Genomic DNA, 19,710 nt, shown 5'->3' with positions numbered 1-19,710 from the left:
CCCTTCTCCAGACATATGAGACAGCATTACCACCCGAAAAAACGATAACATGAACACCCATTGGCTAATAGCACCCTGCTATCTGTATTAACCCAAGCTAATGTCTAGCTAGAGACTTTCTCAGCATTTAACATAACAAAGAAGCATTCCCAAGTATAACATAACAAAGAAGCCATTTTAAATTTAACATACAAAAAAAACCCCGTACACTAGTATTTTTCATGTAATACCATGAGCTCTCATCCTATTTAGCAGCCTCATATGTGGTATCATGTCAAAGGCCTTCTGAAAATCCAAGTGAACGACATCAACCAGCTATCCATTATCTATCCTGCCTGCTTTTTCCTCAAAGAATTTCAACAGATTTGTCAAGCATGATTTTCCCTTAGGGAAACTATGCTGACTTCAACATGTTATTATTTGCCTCCAACTACTTCCAAAACTTCATCTTTAATAATGCATTCCAACATCATCCCAAGCACTGAAGTCAGGCCTATAATTTCCTGTCTTTTGCCTCACTTCTTCTTAAATAGTGAAGTGATATTTATAACCTTCCAGTTCTCCAGAACCTTTCCAGATTCTCGTGATTCTTGAGGGAGCACTACAACTAACTCCGCAATCTCTTCAGCTACTTCTTTTAGAATCCTGGGGTGTGGTACATCTGGTCTAGGTGACTTATCTACCTTCAAACCTTTCAGCTTGCCAAGCACCTTCTCCTTAGTAAGAGCAACTACACTCACTTCTGCCCTCTAACGCTCTGTAATTTCTGGCATACTTTCAAAGTGAAAATTGATGCAATATTCTTATTAAGTTTGCTCAACATTTCTTTATTCTCATTGCTATCTCTCCAGCATCATTTTCCAGCAGTGCAATATCCACTCTTTTACTCTTTATATATCTGAAAAAAATTTTGGTATCCTCTTTTCTATATTATAGACTAGCTTACCTTCATTTTCATCTTTTTTCTCCTTGTTTTGTTAGCTTCCTTCTGTTGGCTCTTAAAAGCTTCCCATTATTTTTTGCTATATTGTAATAGAGTAGCACCACCCCATAGGGCCACATGAGTAGCAAGTTTAAGTGGTTTTAAGAAATGTAATTGAATACTACTTAATGTCTTGCCTATGAATGTAAGAGTGAAAAGGCATTGTCAGGTGTACGAGGGGTGATTGATAAGTTTGTGGCCTAAGGTAGAGTGAGTCAATTTTAGAAAACCTAGCACATTTATTTTTCAACATAGCCTCCTCCTACATTTACACACTTAGTCCAGTGGTCGTGGAGCATACAGATCCCTTCTTTGTAGAAGTCGGCGTCTTGGACCTCCAAAAGTGGTCCACAGCAGGGGTGATTGATAAGTTCGTGGCCTACAGTAGAAGGAGATGAGTTATTAACTTCAAACTTTCTCCCTAATCACTCAAAGGGTTGAACTGCACGTGCATGTAGGGAGAGCTGTATAACTCATCGCCTTCTATCGTAGGCCACAAACTTATCAATCACACCTTGTTTTCTTGTAAATATTATTTTTAATTATGAATGAAGCTCATATTAGTTTTTAAAAATAAAATATTAGTAGAAATACCGAAGGGTTTCAGCTCGAAATGTCGACTGTACCCTTTTCCATTGATGCTGCCTGGCCTGCTGAGTTCCTCCAACATTTTGTGTGTTGCTCGGATTTCCAGCATTTGCAGATTTTCTCTTGTTTGAGATCAGTAGTTCTAATTGTTTTGCAGGTAGCAATGACAGTCCTAAAATAAGAAACAATCTGTTTCTTTCTGCTTTTTTCAGAATAGCTCAGACTTTTATAATTTGCTGTAAAATGAGTACATGGAACTTTTAATTAGCTTCTGTCCACAACATCAATACTTTAATGTCAGCGTCACTAGTGAACTAAAGTGCAGGAATCACAGAGACTTCGGCAATTCAAACAAGACAAAAGACTTCTTACAGAAATTAACCAGGAAAACAAACAAGAACTCAGGCAAACTATACAGAATCTTGAAGAACTGAAATCACTCACAATATTCAGAGTTTCACCAGACAAGGATCCACAACAACCAAGCAAGGAAGGATTGGCAAGAATCCCCCCACCCCACCAAAACACACCCTGGAGCACATTAGAATTTAGGACCATCTGACAGCCCCAGTGTCCAGACGAAGTAATAACCCCAAGGCAACAACTACAATGCAAGACATTGAAAATCCCATGCTAATTTAATTACCCCAAGTTAAATAAAGGTGATAAATACTAAGAGAGCTCAACAATTCTCACGATACCAAAGGAGACACTCGCAAAACAAAGTGGAGAGCTAGTCCAAAGAAGAACAAATAGGCATAAAAGATCTAGGAGCTTAGACATAAAAATATAAGGAATACTGCAGACCCACAAGGTGACACTGAGAAAATACAGTCCACATACGAACTGACTAACTGAAAAACATCTTTTCTCCCCTAGTTGTGACAGACACCGCCCCCCCCCCCCACCTGCCGAAGCCAACTCTGGCAGCTTAGGGCATTCGGGGAGAAGACAATCAAAGTGTAATCAGATCAGGATCCAAAATATCCTGGACTGGAACCCAACTCCTCTCCTCTGGACCACACCCCTCCCAATCGACTAAGTACTGGAAATGTCCCTTAATTCGTCAGAAGTCACACAATCTGCAGCCAGTATAAACAGGTTGAGGATAAGGAGTAGGGACTAAAGGACTACAGAGCAGTGATTTAAGTTTAGAGACATGAAAGGTGGGCTGGATTCAGAAAGACCTGGGAAGCTGTAGTATCTAGAATATCTCTTGTACAACACCAGTGTATGTTTCGCTTGATTCTGTGCATGAAATAGGCATGGCTACCATTAGTTTCATTTACATTTCCATCATTCCCCCTAACTGACTTATCAATTCATCACTAACATTACTCATTTTCATCTCTACTATTGCTGTTGAAACCCTTGTTCAACTAAACTGCACTCTTGAATGACACACCTCATTCTACTCCCTACAAACTTGTTATCTAATACTCTACCAGCAGTGTTATATTTTGCAGTTTATACTCGCCTCTCTTCATGATTGTTAATCTACAATGGTTCACCGTTGAGCATTGACACAAATTTAAAATGCTCATCTATTAATAAAAATGATTGAAGATCCCATTTTTCTCGATGTTTTTCCCTGTCCTGCAATTCTGAGGTATTGGTGTTACTGTAATCTGGATGCCTGGGTATTTCCAACTTGAATTATGCTGCTGTTAGTCCCATGACCTAAGCAAAAAAATGCTTTAGATTTTGGATTTTCTGCTATAAACCTAAGATCTCTCTGACCTCACTTCATTTAAGATGCTTTATTAATACCTCAAGGTACAATCAAGGTGTTTTGACACAAATCAGCCTCTCAGTTGCAATGTTTCATAAGGAGGATTGTGGCGACCCACTTTCTAGCACACACGAACCAGCTCACAACAGCGCGTGCAGGCAGAGGGCCGGCCCCAAAAAGGGCGCCAGGCCATCTTCACCAGCAGGGGGAAAATCCCGCGCGTGGAAAGGGTCTGGGAATATGCATTCCCCACAGCAGTCCCGCCCAGGGAGGGCGGGAACGGGAAGGCTTTGAAGCAGGCCGCGAAGTTTGAATAAATTTCTTTCATCGCAACTCTATCTCACCGACTCCGTGTGGTTATTCTAGCGCTGTGTGTAGCACACCACTACAATTGGTGACCCCGACGGCCCAAATGATATTTAGACCAGAGATGACTGACGCGGCATCTGTTCACACAGTTTCATTAAAACTGCCAAGCTTCTGGACGCTGCGACCCCATTTATGGTTCGAACAAGCAGAAGCTCAATTCCACATTCGGCAGATAACCTCGGAGTCCACTCGCTACTACTACGTGCTGAGCTCCCTCGACCAGGAGACAGCTGCACAAGTTGAGGAGTTTATACAGTCACCCCCGGAGGACGGCAAGTACACAGCATTCAAAGCCCTGCTCATAAGGACTTTTGGACTCTCACGGTGTGAACGAGCACGCCACTTAATGCACCTGGATGGTTTGGGAGACAGGCCACCGTCAGCATTAATGAACGAAATGCTGGCCCTGGCTGAAGGACACAAACCCTGCCTCATGTTCGAGCAGACGTTCCTAGAGCAACTGCCCGAGGACATATGCCTGCTGCTGTCCGACGCAGGTTTCAGCGACCCCCGGGAGGTGGTGGCCCAAGCAGATGTGCTGTGGAATGCCAGGAAAGAGAGAGGGGCATCCGTCGCACAGATCACCAAGCCGCGTACCCAACGACAGACCAGACCAGGCCCGGCAGCAGAGCCTACAAAACCCGGCGACGGGAGTGAGGAGCCCAACGAACAATGGTGCTTCTACCACCAGCGGTGGGGCACAGAGGCCTGATGCTGTAGGCCGCCCTGCAAATTCCCGGGAAACCCCAGGGCCAGCCGCTGCTGATGGCTACGGTGGCTGGCCATCAGGACAGCCTCCTGTACGTCTGGGACAAGCAGTCGGGACACCGCATTTTGGTTGACACTGGAGCGGAGATCAGCGTTTTACCTCCAACGAGTTACGACACCCGCAACAGAGAACCGGGACTCACCCTGAGGGCCGCAAATGGCAGCACAATACGAACCTACGGCACCCGCACGGTACAGCTACAGTTCAGCTCCAGCCGGTTCACATGGGACTTCACACTGGCCGCCGTGGCCCAACCACTCCTGGGGGTGGATTTTCTACGAGCCCACAGCCTGCTGGTCGACTTGCAAGGGAAGCGATTAGTCCACGCCAAGACTTTTCAAACGTTCTCCCTGGGTGAAGCACAGTTGCCAGCCCCACACCTGGACTCCATCACGCTGTCCGACGACGAATTCACCAGGGTCCTGGCGGATTTCCCATCAGTACTGACACCGCAGTTCATGGCAGCCATGCCCAGACACGGAGCACAGCACCACATCCCGACCCAGGGACCACCCCTCCACGCCCGTGCTCGAAGGCTTCCCCCGGACAAGCTCCGACTGGCGAAGGAGGGGTTCAAGAAGATGGAGGAATTGGGGATCATACGACAGTCCAACAGCCCATGGGCCTCCCCCCTTCACATGGTGCCCAAGGCAATGGGCGGCTGGAGACCATGCGGTGACTACCACAGACTGAACGAGGCTACAACGCCAGACCGCTACCCTGTGCCGCACATTCAAGACTTCGCAGCAAACCTACATGGCGCAAGGATCTTTTCCAAGGTAGACCTCGTCCGGAGATGCCATCAAATCCCTGTACATCCAGACGACATCCTCAAAACAGCACTTATCACCCCGTTCGGACTTTTCGAATTCCTCCGAATGCCGTTTGGTCTAAAGAATGTCGCACAGACTTTCCAGCGGCTAATGGATGCGGTGGGACGCGACCTGGACTTTGCATTCATCTATTTGGACGACATCCTCATAACAAGCAGTAGTCGGCAGGAGCATCTGTCCCACCTCCGCCAGCTCTACTCCCGCCTGAGCGAATTCGGCCTTACGATCAACCCAGCCAAATGCCAGTTCGGACTCGACACCATCGACTTCCTGGGCCACAGGATTACTAAAGACGGGGCAACCCCTCTGCCCACCAAGGTAGACATGGTCCGCCACTTCCCCCGACCCAACACAATCAAAGGCCTGCAGGAATTCGTGGGTATGGTGAATTTCTACCACCGTTTCCTCCCCTCAGCAGCCCGAACCATGCGACCCCTGTTCACTCTGATGCCGGATAAGGGCAAGGACATTACCTGGGACGAAGAGGCCGCAGCCGCTTTCGTTAAAACCAAAGAAGCCTTGGCAAATGCTGCGATGCTAGTGCACTCCAGAACGGACGTTCCTACTGCCCTCACGGTGGACGCATCCAACACAGCGGTCGGTGGAGTGCTGGAACAACTCATTGAGGGTCGCTGGCAACCCCTGGCGTTCTTCAGCAAACACCTACGACCACCAGAACTCGAATACAGTGCTTTCGACCGGGAGCTATTGGCACTATACCTGGCAATCCGGCATTTCAGGTACTTCTTAGAAGGTAGGCCCTTCACCGCGTTCACAGAACACAAACCGCTTACTTTTGCGTTCATGAAGGCGTCTGACCTCTGGTCGTCCCGCTAGCAGCGACATCTGTCCTACATCTCCGAGTACATGACGGACATCCAGCATGTCTCTGGAAAGGACAACATCATGGCAGATGCACTATCCAGACCTACCATACAGGCCCTGTCCCAGGGGGTGGACGATGCAGCGCTGGCAGAGGCACAGCAGGCAGACGCTGAGATCCCCAGTTACAGGACTGCAGTCTCCGGTTTGCAGCTGCAAGACCTCCCCGTGAGCCCAGATGAGAGGACCCTACTATGTGACATAGCTACTGGCCAACCCCGCCCCGTCGTCCCAGCAGCCTAGTGCCGGCGGGTTTTCGAGTCCATTCACAACTTAGCGCACCCCTCCATCAGGACAACCGTCCGGCTGGTCGCCAACAGGTTCGTGTGGCATGGACTTCGTAAACAGGTCAGTGAATGGGCCAAAACGTGCATGCAGTGCCAAACGGCCAAGGTGCAGCGGCACACCAAGGCTCCAACGCAGCAGTTCGAATCCACCCGCCGGAGGTTTGACCACATTCATGTAGATATCGCAAGGAGCGCGGTACCTCCTAACTACAATAGACCGGTTCACCAGATGGCCAGAGGCTGTCCCGTTCACCGACACCACCTCCGAATCCTGTGCCCGAGCACTGATTGCAACCTGAGTAGCCCGCTTCGGGGTACCGGCCCACATTACCTCCGACAGGGGCGCCCAGTTCACCTCCAGCCTGTGGTCGGCTATGGCCAACCTTTTAGGAACACAGCTACACCACACAACCGCCTACCACCCACAGTCGAACGGACTAATGGAGCGTTTGCACCGTCACCTGAAATCGACTCTCATGGCCCACCTAGAAGGGCCTAACTGGGTGGACGAACTTCCCTGGGTCCTGCTCAGAATCCGCATGGCGCCCAAAGAGGATCTGCACACCTTGTCGGCCGAGTTGGTGTATGGCACACCCCTGATAGTCCCAGAAGAGTTCATACAAGCCCCAAGGGGGCAAGAGGAAGAACCCACAGCAGTCCTGGACAGACCACGGGAGAGGCTCGGTAACCTGGCCCCCATACCCACTTCACAGCACGGACAGAGCCCGACCTGCGTACCTGCAGAGCTGTAAGTTTCTTTTTGTACGACGGGGCGGACACCGGGCACCGCTACAGCGGCCCTACGAGGGGCCGTTTAAGGTGATCAGGAGCAATGGATCCACGTTCGTGCTGGACGTTGGGGGGAGAGAGGAGGTTTTCACGGTGGACCGACTCAAACTGGCCCATGTGGACTTGGCACAGCCGGTCCAGGCTCAGGCACCATGGCGCAGGGGCCGACCTCCCAAACAGAGGCCAATTCAGACTGTGGACATTGGGGGAGGTATCGCCGGTTCTGGGGGGTGGGGTTATGTGGCAACCCACTTTCTGGCACATACGAACCGGCTCACAACAGCGCGCGCAGGCAGAGGGCCGGCCCCAAAAAGGGCGCCAGGCCATCTTCACCAGCAGGGGGAATATCCCACGCGCAGAAAGGGTCTGGGAATATGCATTTCCCACAGCAGTCCCGCCCAGGGAGGTCGGGAACAGGAAGGCTTTAAAGCAGGCCGCAAAGTTTGAATAAATCTCTTTCATCGCAACTCTAACTCACTGACTCCGTGTGGTTATTCTAGCACTATGTGTAGCACACCGCTACAGGATCAACATAAATCTTTGAAGGGTAAACACCCAAGAGAAAGATTATCAATGGAGGAAAGAAAGAGTGATATCAAAGTCAAGCAGCAGGTATTGCAGTCAGTAAATCAATAAGATGGGGCTACAGAAACTAAATGCAGCAGCAACTGCCTTTCAGAGTATGCTCTGAAATGACTAAACCTGTGACTGAATCCTCAAGGGCAAAAATTGGTGTAAAGCTGCAAAATGCTTTGGGATGAACGGATGTAATGATAAGCAAAGATTAAATATTTATCTTCTTTACTATACAAGTGATTGCACTCTAATTAATGAGTTTTAGGAGTTGATTGTGAAGCACCATTGATCTGCATGGCATGATATTGATCACTGACCAGCTACCTACAGGAAGCAATACATTTCCATGTCTAGTGACTGCCTGAGTTTGAATAATGATTCCTGTTATTTGGGAAATGCAATTATGTAGTAGTGTTTTTCTGCCTGCCAACTAGTTATAGGAGTTTGAAAATGTTTGTATTAGACATGACAAATAATGCTTCAATTATCTGTCCAATATATTTGATAGCAACAAATTGGGTTATTGTTGCTGGTCTCCTTTGATATGACAAGTGGGCTGTGGTCATTTTAACCGCCAGGCAATGCTGTCTTATGTTTTCTCAAGAAGTTATAGCTCTGTAACTGTTTGCCTGTGCAGATGTATTTGGCAATTCATGTAGGGTCTTAACCAGGATTGAGAGCTTGTTCTCCTTCCACTAAAATAGTCATAAAAAGTCATAGATAGAAAGCAATGCCAAGATATATGGTAATTGAAAACTCAACATGATTTTATGAACTCATTTGAAACTAAATCTGAATCCTGAAAATTCATGAGCTCTTATATTGAAATTTGTTGTGATATTGTAGTGACGCTTGAGAAAGTACACCGGGGAATTCAGTACTATTGGAAAACAAGTGGGTCAACAAAATCATATTTTTCCATCAGAATGATTCCCATCTAGACACATCCAGTAATTGCTGGATATTTTTCTATCATTCCCCCTTAAGCACTGCATTACTCCCATAATATTGTGGTATTGAATTTTAGCATGGAAGTGCCTGCAAAGATAAATCAAGGACATCAGTAGTTCTGTGAAAACGTAAAAGGATAAGAGTTTATCACCTTAGACGATTTTGAATTGAAAATTATTGTGACATTAATGTATTTAAATACATTTGAGAAGTAAAAATATTTTGTTAATATTCTTCCTGTGTGTCATACATTACTGAACTATATGTAATAGCCTAGGAAAATATGTATCAAATTGATGCTGCAACAGCAAGGGAGAAAGATTTATGGTGAATGGTTGATGGTTTAAAATGTAAAGACACTTTTGACTAGCTTACAAATAGGCTGATGGAATTGAATGTAAATGAATGACTCAGTTACGAACCTGTCTGAGCAAATGATGTATCTAAATAAATATGGTCCAGTATCTACTTCTATTTGTTTACAGTTTGGAAATTGTATAGTGCCAGCCAGTAAGTTGCTGCATTTAGTGGTAAATTCCAAGGTGCTGAATGCTTCTGTACAGAAGTAAAGTGAACAGCGCCTTCCCTATGAACACTTTTTCATTTCAGACTACACAAACTAAATAATATAAATATAACCTTTATAACTCAAGGGGAGAGAGTGGTGTCAGGTCAGAGATCGATTGAAAGATAGAAACAAAGAAACATAGAAAACCTACAGCACAATACATGCCCTTCAGGTGCTGTGCCAAACATGTACTTACTTTAGAAATTACCTCAGGTTATCCGCAGCACTCTATTTTTCTAAGTTCCATGTACCTATCCAGGACTCTCTTCAAAGACGCAAACACGAGGAACTCTGCAGATGCTGGAATTTCAAGCAGCTCACGTAAAGGTTGCTGGTGAACGCAGCAGGCCAGGCAGCATCTCTAGGAAAAGGCACAGTCGATGTTTCGGGCCGAGACCCTTCATCAGGACTCTTCAAAGACCCTATCGTATCCGCCTCCACCACCATCGCGGCAGCCCATTCCACGCACTCACCACGCTCTGTGTAAAAAACTTACCCCCGACATCTCCTCTGTACCTACTTCCAAGCACCTTAAAACTGTGCCCTCTCATGTTAGCCATTTCAGCCCTGGGAAAAGCCTCTGACTATCCACACAATCAATGCCTCTCATCATCTTATACACCTCTATCAGGTCACCTCTCATCCGCCGTCACTCCAAGAAGGAAAAAACAAGTTCGCTCAACCTATTGTCATAAGGCATGCTGTGCAATCCAGGCAACATCCTTGCAAATCTCCTCCACACCCTTTCTATAGTTTCCATATCCTTCCCATAGTGAGGTGATTAGAACTGAGCACAGTACTTCAAGTGGGGTCTGACCAGGCTCCTATATAGCTATGACATTACCTTTCAGCTCTTGAAGTCAATCCCATGGTTGATGATTGGTAGTGCAAGTCAGTATAGCATAGGTAATCGATTGGGTTCATTCATTGTTATTTCACGATAAGGATGATAACTTTTGACCAAGAATTGCTGTTTGATGATTGGGAAATTTGGGTTCCAGGGATATTGTTAATGATAATTATAGTACCTAAAGAGAATCAGATTGTTCCGACCATTTAGGATACATGAAGTAGGAATCAAAGCTTCTAAACAACCCATTCAAATGTAGTCTCCTCTCCCCTTCTCCAATCTGCCACCCATCGATGAAATTAATAATTCACCCAATAGGAAGGAGAAAAATGGAAGGATATTGAAGCACTTGGAAAGAAGTCATCAGAATCGGGGTGGAAATACATTGCTAACAACAGTCAATCACATTTTCTGGCATCTACCATTATCTTCCCTCCATGGTACATCTCCTACTAGGGTGGAAAAAGGGAAAAAAAGACCCAGCAAGTTCCATAATCCAGTCTGATTACTTTTTTTTGTTGCACCATAGTATCACCTTAAGGCATGCAATGTTGTCATGTTCACATACAAAACTTGCCAAAAATTTCCACTTGAGGGAAATGGACAGTCAATTTTCAAGCTGAGACCCTTCACCTGGACTGAAAGAGCAGGGGGAAATAGGTGATATCCAAAATCTGCCTTTTCTTCTGCACTAGGGAAAAGAAATAGACCTCTGCCAGCAATAAATAAGTAACCATTCATCCAGAGTGAAGCCAAGGATGCTTCCTTTCCCCTAGGATGCCTGACCATATACCAATAATGCTCGACTTACCTACTTTACACAGCAGGTCTCTCTGCTTCTCAGACTTGCATTATGCCCACTCCCCTTCTACCCGCTCACTCCAGAGCACACCCTGAAAGCTTTGCTAACTCAAACATGTTACTTTTAAGAACTCTCACCACAGAAGTAGAATGTAGGGGCAGTTGAATTCCTCTTGCTTGACTTTGAGCTTGCCGTGTGCTTTACACATACAGGTCCAAAATTCACATTTTAACACACAAGATATATTGCGCACCATTGTATTAGAAATATTGCTCCCCGAGGCCTTAACCAAAATGGGAGCCAGCTCCCATGAACCAGCACCACCTCCATCTCCCAGTCCCACTGCCAGATAAAATGAATTCATCCTACTCTCCCCCACATTTCCCCAAGAATTGCATACAGATTACTCAAGAAATCGATTGCCATAAATTAACAATAAACATGCAGTCACTCCCACCTGCTGGGATATATATTATAAGAATTACAAGTTATAATCAAATGTCTTACCAATAATTACCATAGATCCAACAGTGCATTTGACAATAATAAAGATTATGGGCATCATAAAACTCAAGGCATTTAACCAGAGATAAATTTTATCTAAACCCAAGTGGTGAATTACAAGAAGATGATTTGTATGTAAGTACTAACTATTCATTTAAGGATGTTACCCAAAATTAAAGTTTATTAATAAATTAAATTTGTCATGGTCCGGTCCGTGAGGTCCGCATTCCGGTTCATGGTCCGGTCCATCGACCCTTGCTCCAGGTTTTCCTGTCTACTCTGTTTCTGTTCCTGTTGAGCACTAATTGAGGCAGCTGATGCTCGTTGGGGCTGGCTGCATAAATACTTCCAGAGACCAGGGTGTGGCTGCTGGATTGTTCGTGTCCTTACTCCTTGTATCCCTTCCCCTGCCTCCTGTTTCCTCACCTGAAGCCTTGCCTTGTCTTGCCGGTAACTCTCGCCTCACCTGAAGTTCTTGTCTCGCCTTTCATTGCCTGAAGCCTTGCCTTGTCTTGCTGGTAACTCTCACCTTGCCTGAAGTTCTTGTCTCTCCTTGCATTGCCTGAAGTCTTGCCTTGTCTTGCTGGTAACTCTCGCCTCGTCTTGCCTGAAGTCTTGACTTGGAGCCACCCTGAACCCAGCTCCCTTCCTGTCCCTTGCCTCCGTCGAGTAAGCCAGGCCAGATTGCCATTACCCTGCGGTGGGTTCTGTCCCTTCCTGTCCCTTGCCGCCGTCGGGTAAGACAGGCCAAATTGCCGTTACCCTGCGGTGGGTTCTGTCCCTTCCTGTCCCTTGCCTCCTCGGGTAATTCAGGCCAGATTGCCATTACCCTTTGGTTGGTTCTGTCCCTTCCTGTCCCCTGGCTCCGTCGGGTGAAGATCCGCGCCCTGCCCAGGAGGAGCTTCAAGACCCCAAGCCAAGCTTCAAGACCCCAAGCCTCAAGCCTCACCCCAAGCCTCGCCTCAAGTCTCTGGTCTCCAGCCTCGTCCTGCCTGCCAGCCAAGTCACATCCTTGCCTAGTTCTGGGGTCCGAGCCAGAGGCAAGACCCAGGTTCTGGGTCTTTGTCCAGTCTCTGGCTTGGAGTCCAAGCCGGGGCTCCCAGCTCTCTTGTCCAGTCCTGTTCCGGGTTCCCGGTTTTCGTGTCCATGTCCTCGCCCTCAGCCTGTATCCTAGTCCTGTCCCTAGTACTTCAGTGTCTGTGTCTTGCACTTGGGTCTGTTCCCAGCCACCTCCTTATGACAAAATGATATTGTAATTGGTGATAAAGAAAGTCCCCGTGAAAAGAAGTGTCTCTTAAGTTGTGTCTGATTCATTGTAAGAGTGTCCAAATGACATTTATTGCAAAGACTAGAGGGATGTCTGAAACTCCTCAGCAAATAAGACATCAACTGTATTCCTATTACAGATATGCCAGGCAATGTTTACTTCCAACAAGAGAGAATCTAACCACCTTTCACTGATTTTCAATGGCATTACCATCACCAGGTCCCTGACTAGTAACTTCCTGGGGCTCACCATTGCCCACAAACTTGACTGGACAAACTATATAATGATTACAAAAACAGTATCACGTGGCAAGTGATGAGCCTCCGAAAACTTAAATCTACCCACAAACTACAGGACAAAATTCAGAAACATTATAGAATACTGTGTCCTTGTCAGGATGAATGTAGCTTTAAAAATTCCCAAGAACATTTGCACTTCAAAGGATAAAGCAGCCAAATTGATATGTTGCTAAACATCATGTGAAAATCTCTTTCCCTTCATCACCATTAAAATGAGATTGTAGTATGTACCATCTATGAAATTAACTGCATTTCTTCGCTTTATCATCTCCATGCTAACCATCAAACGCCAATCTGTACCACCCCACTACGGGAATCCATGCACAGAACCTGCATCTTCCAGTCATAGAATGATACAGCAAGGAAACAGACCTTTTGGCCTGACTTATCCAGGCCAATCCCAGCATCCTTTCTGCTTTTCCCAGTTGCCCCAATTTGACCTATACCCCTCCAAGCTGTGCCCTGCAACATACTGATCCAAGCAACTGTACTCGCCTCAGTCATTTCCTTTGGCAGCTCATTCCAGGTACTCACTACCCTCTGTGTAAAGACATTACCTCTCAGGCCTCTTGTAAATCATTCACCTCTTCATTTTAGACTCCCCACCCCTTGGATAAAGACTATGACCATGGCTTTATCCATACCCCTCATGATTTTACAAACCTCCATGTCACCTCCCATTCTCCCATGCTCCAAGGAATAAACATCTATCGAGGCCAACCTCTCCCTATTACTCAGGCCCTCAAGTTCAGGCAGCATCATTGTAAATCTCTTCTGCACTCTCTATAGTTTGACAATGTTCTCCCGGTAAAAAGGTGACCAAAGCTGTACTCAATACTCAAAGTCTTATTCACCAACAACTCGTATAACATAAAAACAAAAACATAAGAAATGGGAGCAGGAGTAGGCCATTCGGCCCATCGATAACAACAACATAATGTTCCAATTCCTAATCTTGGTGCCCTGACTGATGAAGGCCAGCATTCTAAAAGCCTTCTGCACCATCCTGACTACTTGTGCAGCCATTTTCAGTGAACTGTCCTCTTGTACTCCCAGGTCTCTCTTTTCCACAACATTTGCCAGTATCCTGCTATTTACAGTATAAGTCCAACTTTGGATTGACTGTCCAAAATGCATCACCTCACACTTATCTAAGTTGAAATCCATTTTCCATTCCTCAGTCCATCCCTCTAATTGATCTAGATCTCTTAGTAATTCATTAAAATACCCAAAAGGTATTCAAAAGATGAGTAAACAAAGTTCTAAAATGTGTGAGAGGGTTAATATCATGTCAACATTCCTTAAATTACCAAGGCTGGTCAAAGATTAAATTCAAAATAAAAGCCTGAACACTTCCTACCTGGCATCTATAAAGATGCCGCAGACATTTAATGGAACAAGTTACAAAGTTCCATCCTACATTTTGAAAAGCAGAACAATCTCAGACACAGGCCTGAAGAACTTTTTGCTTGATCTTTGCTCTCTTACCTTGAGCTCTACTTTGCGAACCCTTCTGTAAATGTGTGTCCTTGACGCTCCATCCACTTCTTCATGGTAATGTTGTTTGATCAATGTAGAGATGTGATGTTTGCCAGGCAAAATAATGGATTTCCTCTCTGAGCTGCTCAAGTCTGCAAGCTCTTTAACAACACGAGGGGGGAATCTTAGATGAAGATGTCCAGTTCTTCTCATTCGGAGTTGGCTGCAAGGTTTGCTCTTTTTTCCTGTGCTCTTCCTCGTGCAAACAATGTTGCTTTTTTGAGATTTCTGGAAAACCAACATTCAAAGTTGACACAGACCATTGCTCCTCCATAGTTATGGCTGGGTGATCATCAATAATGACAATGCTTGTATAATATTTGTAAGCCAAAGAAACAGTCTTCGTTTTTGGCTTTTTCAGACCAGGTTTTACGTCCTTTTCCATCTTTTTATTGATACGTCCTTTCCTGCATTTTGTGTGGTTGTTGGGGTTTTGGGAACCTCACGGTGTACACAATACAGTGTGTTAACACTCCCTCTCTTCACTGCTATCTGATCACACAGTTGTTTGTCTACATAATGTCTTTTTATTTCTGGGTCTAGTTCCATCATTCTTTGCAGATTTTCCACCATACCCTGGATTGGCCCTGCCCTGGGTGTTGCTAGAGAACCTGCATTTACACAATTCTTTTCTCTGCCCAAATCTAGCGTCTTCCTCATCTACCTCAGAAGGCAGCTTATTCGGGGATGTTCTGTTGATACTGAAACTTGATGCTGTGAATGGGAGTCCACCTTTTCTTTAAGGTTAACATGGGGTGTGCAGGGACTGAACTGTGAAGGTCTCCCATTTCCCAGAATGTTTGTCTTAAAGCTGTGACCAGTAGGGACAAGGACATTTCCTGAACATCGTCACCAACAAGGACCCATCCAGCTTCTGCGCAAAGGGTGCATTGATAAGACAGTTGATATGGTTCCTGACCTTATGTGCTGTGAGGATATCTATTCCAAGCAAAAGGAGGATATGGGCTTTATCATCTAGAGGTGGGATCTGTTTGGCAAGACACTTTAGGTATGTGTGATAGAGAGTAGCCTCAGGAGCCGATTATTCTTCTCGATTGTTGGAATATCATTTCACTCAATTACTGTTGGAAGTGTAAGAGTAATGTCACCATTCCATGCTTCAATCTGATAGCCTGTTGCTCTTCCACCTGATCTCTCCATTACACCAGCACAGGTCTTCAAGCTGTAGGATGATGAATTGCCATGGGTGCCAAACAGATCAAAGAACTCTGACCGGACTAAGGATCTGTTGCTCTGGTCATCCAGCAGGGCTTCCAAATTAGCCTTTAGCTGAGCTTTGTCTGTGTTAATGGCAATCTCCCTCTCTGCAAATGTAGCATGTGCTCGTGCAGCCTCTGCCTTCACTTTGGCTCGTGCGGCTGCAGCACCAACTGATGATCTGCACGATCGCAATGAACTGCGATGAGAACTGTTATTAGATGCTCTGTCTGGTGAGATTTGCCCTTCTTGTGGTGTTGTGTTTTGGGTGCCTCTTATCCATAATGTGTGTTATTGACTGCCGTCGACTGTTCAAATGCTGCTTGACAAGCTGCATTCACACCTTTTTACTGTGCTGCTCTCCAAGGATGTGAAGTAGGAAGTACACAATTCAGCAGTAAGTCAAACTCCACTCAGCTGAACGTGGGAGTCAGGATATAGCGTACAAGCTCTGGGTGCTTTATTTAGGCACACACACATTACAATCGAGTTAGAGTAAAACTGAGCCTGAACCAGAAAAATGCCGTTAAGTATTTAATGCAGCAAAGTTATGATGATTAGGTCACACATTCATAAGGAATTAGGAATATATGAAGCAAGACTTACATGTAAGGTATCCAAAAATGATACACAAGATAATTAAACAAAGTTTTAAATTATGTGAGAAGATTGATATCTTGTAAGCGTTCATTCAATTACAAAGGCTGGTTGAATACTATACTGATAACTAGGAATAAACGTTTAACACAAAATATTGTACAGATAGCATTCTCCTTTATGAATATTTGCAGACAATGACTTTGATGGCATAAATGAAAGACAGACAACACAGGATTGTGTAAATATGCTTCAGTCTGATTGAAAACCTCCACCAAACAAAATGGCTGCTCTCCTCACGTGATCCAACTGAATTTCAAATTTAAAGGCAGCAGCACCATCAGAATTAAAGTTGACGGCAAATCAGAATAAAAGTTGGCAGGGCTATCTTTCAAAATTAAGTACAGTTGAATGGCTTTCATTTTTGCTAGATTAAAGAATTAAGAAGAAAGCAACAAATATAACTAAAACAACAAATGTATACACACACACACACCTGCAAACCTGTTGGAGCTGTCTGTTGTGTCCGGTGCTCCCGATGCAGCCTCCTCTACATTGGTGAGAACTGTCAGACATTGGGGAATGCTTCGTCGAGCACCTCCACTCCATCCATTAAAGGTGGAACTTCTCGGTGGCCAAACATTTTAATATTAATTCCCGTTCCCATTCCAACATGTCAGTACATGGCCTCCTATTGTGCCAAGATGAGGCCACCCTCAGGATGGAGGAACAACACCTTATATTCCATCTGGGTAGCCTCCAACCCGATGGCATGAATATCAATTTCTCCTTCCAGTAATTTTTTTTTTAAACATTTTATTCACATTTAACAATCATACATTATTCTGGTCTCTGTAGCCTCATCACTAAAATTAAATGGGACACAACAGGAATCTTCACAATCCTTCGTCAGGCAACTTCCACTTCAATATACACTGTGTGCAGAGCAACATTGCATCAGCACCTCATTGAAACCGTCACAGAGGGTTAGGTCATGCTGGTTCTGGGCACACTCCAGAAACTGTTTCATTTTGTACTGGCAGGGTCTGAAGTCTTGGGAATGAAGTTGGGCTGGTGGGGCTGCCACTGGAGGCTTCTGGTAGGTGACATCTGCCCTGGCTGGCTCCGAGCCACTTCCACCACTGAAGGCGCCGGTCGGTGCGCTCCCCATGACGTGGCCCACTGCTGAGCCCACGCCACTCCTGCCGCCGTGCTTGCCATCTGCGCCATCAGGCCCGGCTGCCGGGGCTGCACGGTCGGAGTCCTTCCAGTAATTTATTTTCCCTCCCCCTCCCCTCTTCTTCTATACCCCACCCTGGCCTCTTACCTCTTCTCACCTGCTATTCACCTCCCCTGGGTCCCCTCCTCCTTCCCTTTCCTTTTCTCCTACAGTTCACTCTCATCTCCGATCACATTTCTTTCTCTCCAGCCCTTTACCTTTTCCACCCACCTGGCTTCACCTATCACCTTCCAGCTATCACCCTTCCCTTTCCCTTTCCTTTCCAGTCCTGCAGAAGGGTCTTGGCCAAAGTTCTACTGTTTTCTCAATTCCATAAATGCTGCTTGACCTTTTGAGTTCCTTCAGCATTTTTGTGTGTGTTGCTTTGGATTTCCAGCACCTGTGGAATTTCTATTATTGTTTCCATGTAATCTCTTTCAAAACATGGGAATAAGTCAATGTCTATTCCTTTCAGCTGCTCATGGACTTAAGACTTATTGTTTTCCATTACTGCCAGGAGATTTTCAGTGTTTCCTACTGTTATGACAGACAAAAAAAGCTTTATATTATTTATGACATTTGTTTATTCCCCTTAATAGCTTCTCCAGCCCAAGTCTGTAAAGGGACTCCAACTATCTTTATTTTTTTCATTTTTACGTATTTCTAGAAGTTTTAAAATGGGTTTTATGTATTTTATTCAATTATTCCCACCCACACACGGTTAAACACAGTTAGAAGGGAACAGCCTGGGAATTCTCAGTACTAACTCCTTAATCCAAGAGATCTCATGGCCTCAATTTAAACCTGAATGAGGAAACCTTCTGGTGATTATCATCTACTGACACTTTTGTTCATGAATCAATGGTACTCCTTGTTGATCACTACTTGGAGGAAGGATTGAGTGTGGCAAAAGTGCAGAATGTTCTCTGAGTCTTTAAGGTCCATCACCAAGTAGAGCTCAATAATCCCACTACTGACTGAGTTGGCCGGGAGCTAAAGGACATTGTTGTAAGAGTGGGTCTGCAGCAGGTGGTGAAGGAACCAACAGGAGTGAAAACCTACTTAACCTTGTCCTCACCAATCCACCTGTTGCAGATGCACCTAACCATGATGGTGTCGGTAGGAGTGACCACCGCACAACCTTATGGAGACAAAATAAGGATGCACTGCATAAATTTGTCACTACTTTGCACAAGACATCTCAGTAAAAATGCACTCATTCACGAAGGTCCGATGGATTTACTTACATGGTTAAGGTGAAGGGAACTTAAGGTGAGGGAACTCTTAGGAGGCAGGAATCATAATATGATAGAATTCACCCTACAGTTTGAGACATAGAAGCTAAAATCTGATGTATCAGTACTACAGTGGAGTAAAGGGAATTACAGAGGCTTGAGAGAGGAGCCGGCCAAAGTTGATTGGAAGGGGACACTAGTATGGAAGATGGCAGAGCAGCAATGGCTGGGGTTTCTGGGAGCAATCTGGAAAGCTGATAGATTCATCCCAAAGAAGAAATAGTACTCTAAAGGGAAGATGAGGCAACCATGACTGACAAGGGAAATCAAAGCCAGCATAAAAACAAAAGTGAGGGCATACTGTGGCAAAATTAGTAGGAAGCTAGAGGATTACAAAGCGTTTAGAAACCAACAAAAGGAAACACAAAAGGCAATAAGGAGAGCAAAGATGAAATATGAAGGTAAGCTAGTCAATAATATAAAAGAGGATACTGTCGTGGTTTCTCGTTTCTTACAAACAACAAGGAGACGCAGAAAATCCTTCAAGACGTTTTAAACTTTAATTTGCAAATCAAAGCTGAGACAATCAGAAAGCTAGTAGCTGACTGCCCATCGAGGCTTGTACACAGCATTTTTTATAGCAATCTCCTATCTTAGCTACATTATCATATCCAGACGGCCTGTGATCACATATCATCAATACATCCGCTCTCGACCTTCCACTATTGTTTTACTCCCCAATTTAATTATGTCCTAGTTTACTTTTTAGACCAGGTGTCCCCTCATTCCTAACCATAGTTATTTCTTAATTGGTCTTGTTTTGACATACTGCCACATATTTCATTACCTTACTC

The sequence above is a fragment of the Mobula birostris genome, chromosome 7 (assembly GCF_030028105.1).
Source record: "Mobula birostris isolate sMobBir1 chromosome 7, sMobBir1.hap1, whole genome shotgun sequence".
Classification (NCBI taxonomy): Eukaryota; Metazoa; Chordata; class Chondrichthyes; order Myliobatiformes; family Myliobatidae; genus Mobula; species Mobula birostris.
The sequence above is the reverse complement of the archived record's forward strand: the minus strand, read 5'-3'. Positions refer to the sequence as shown.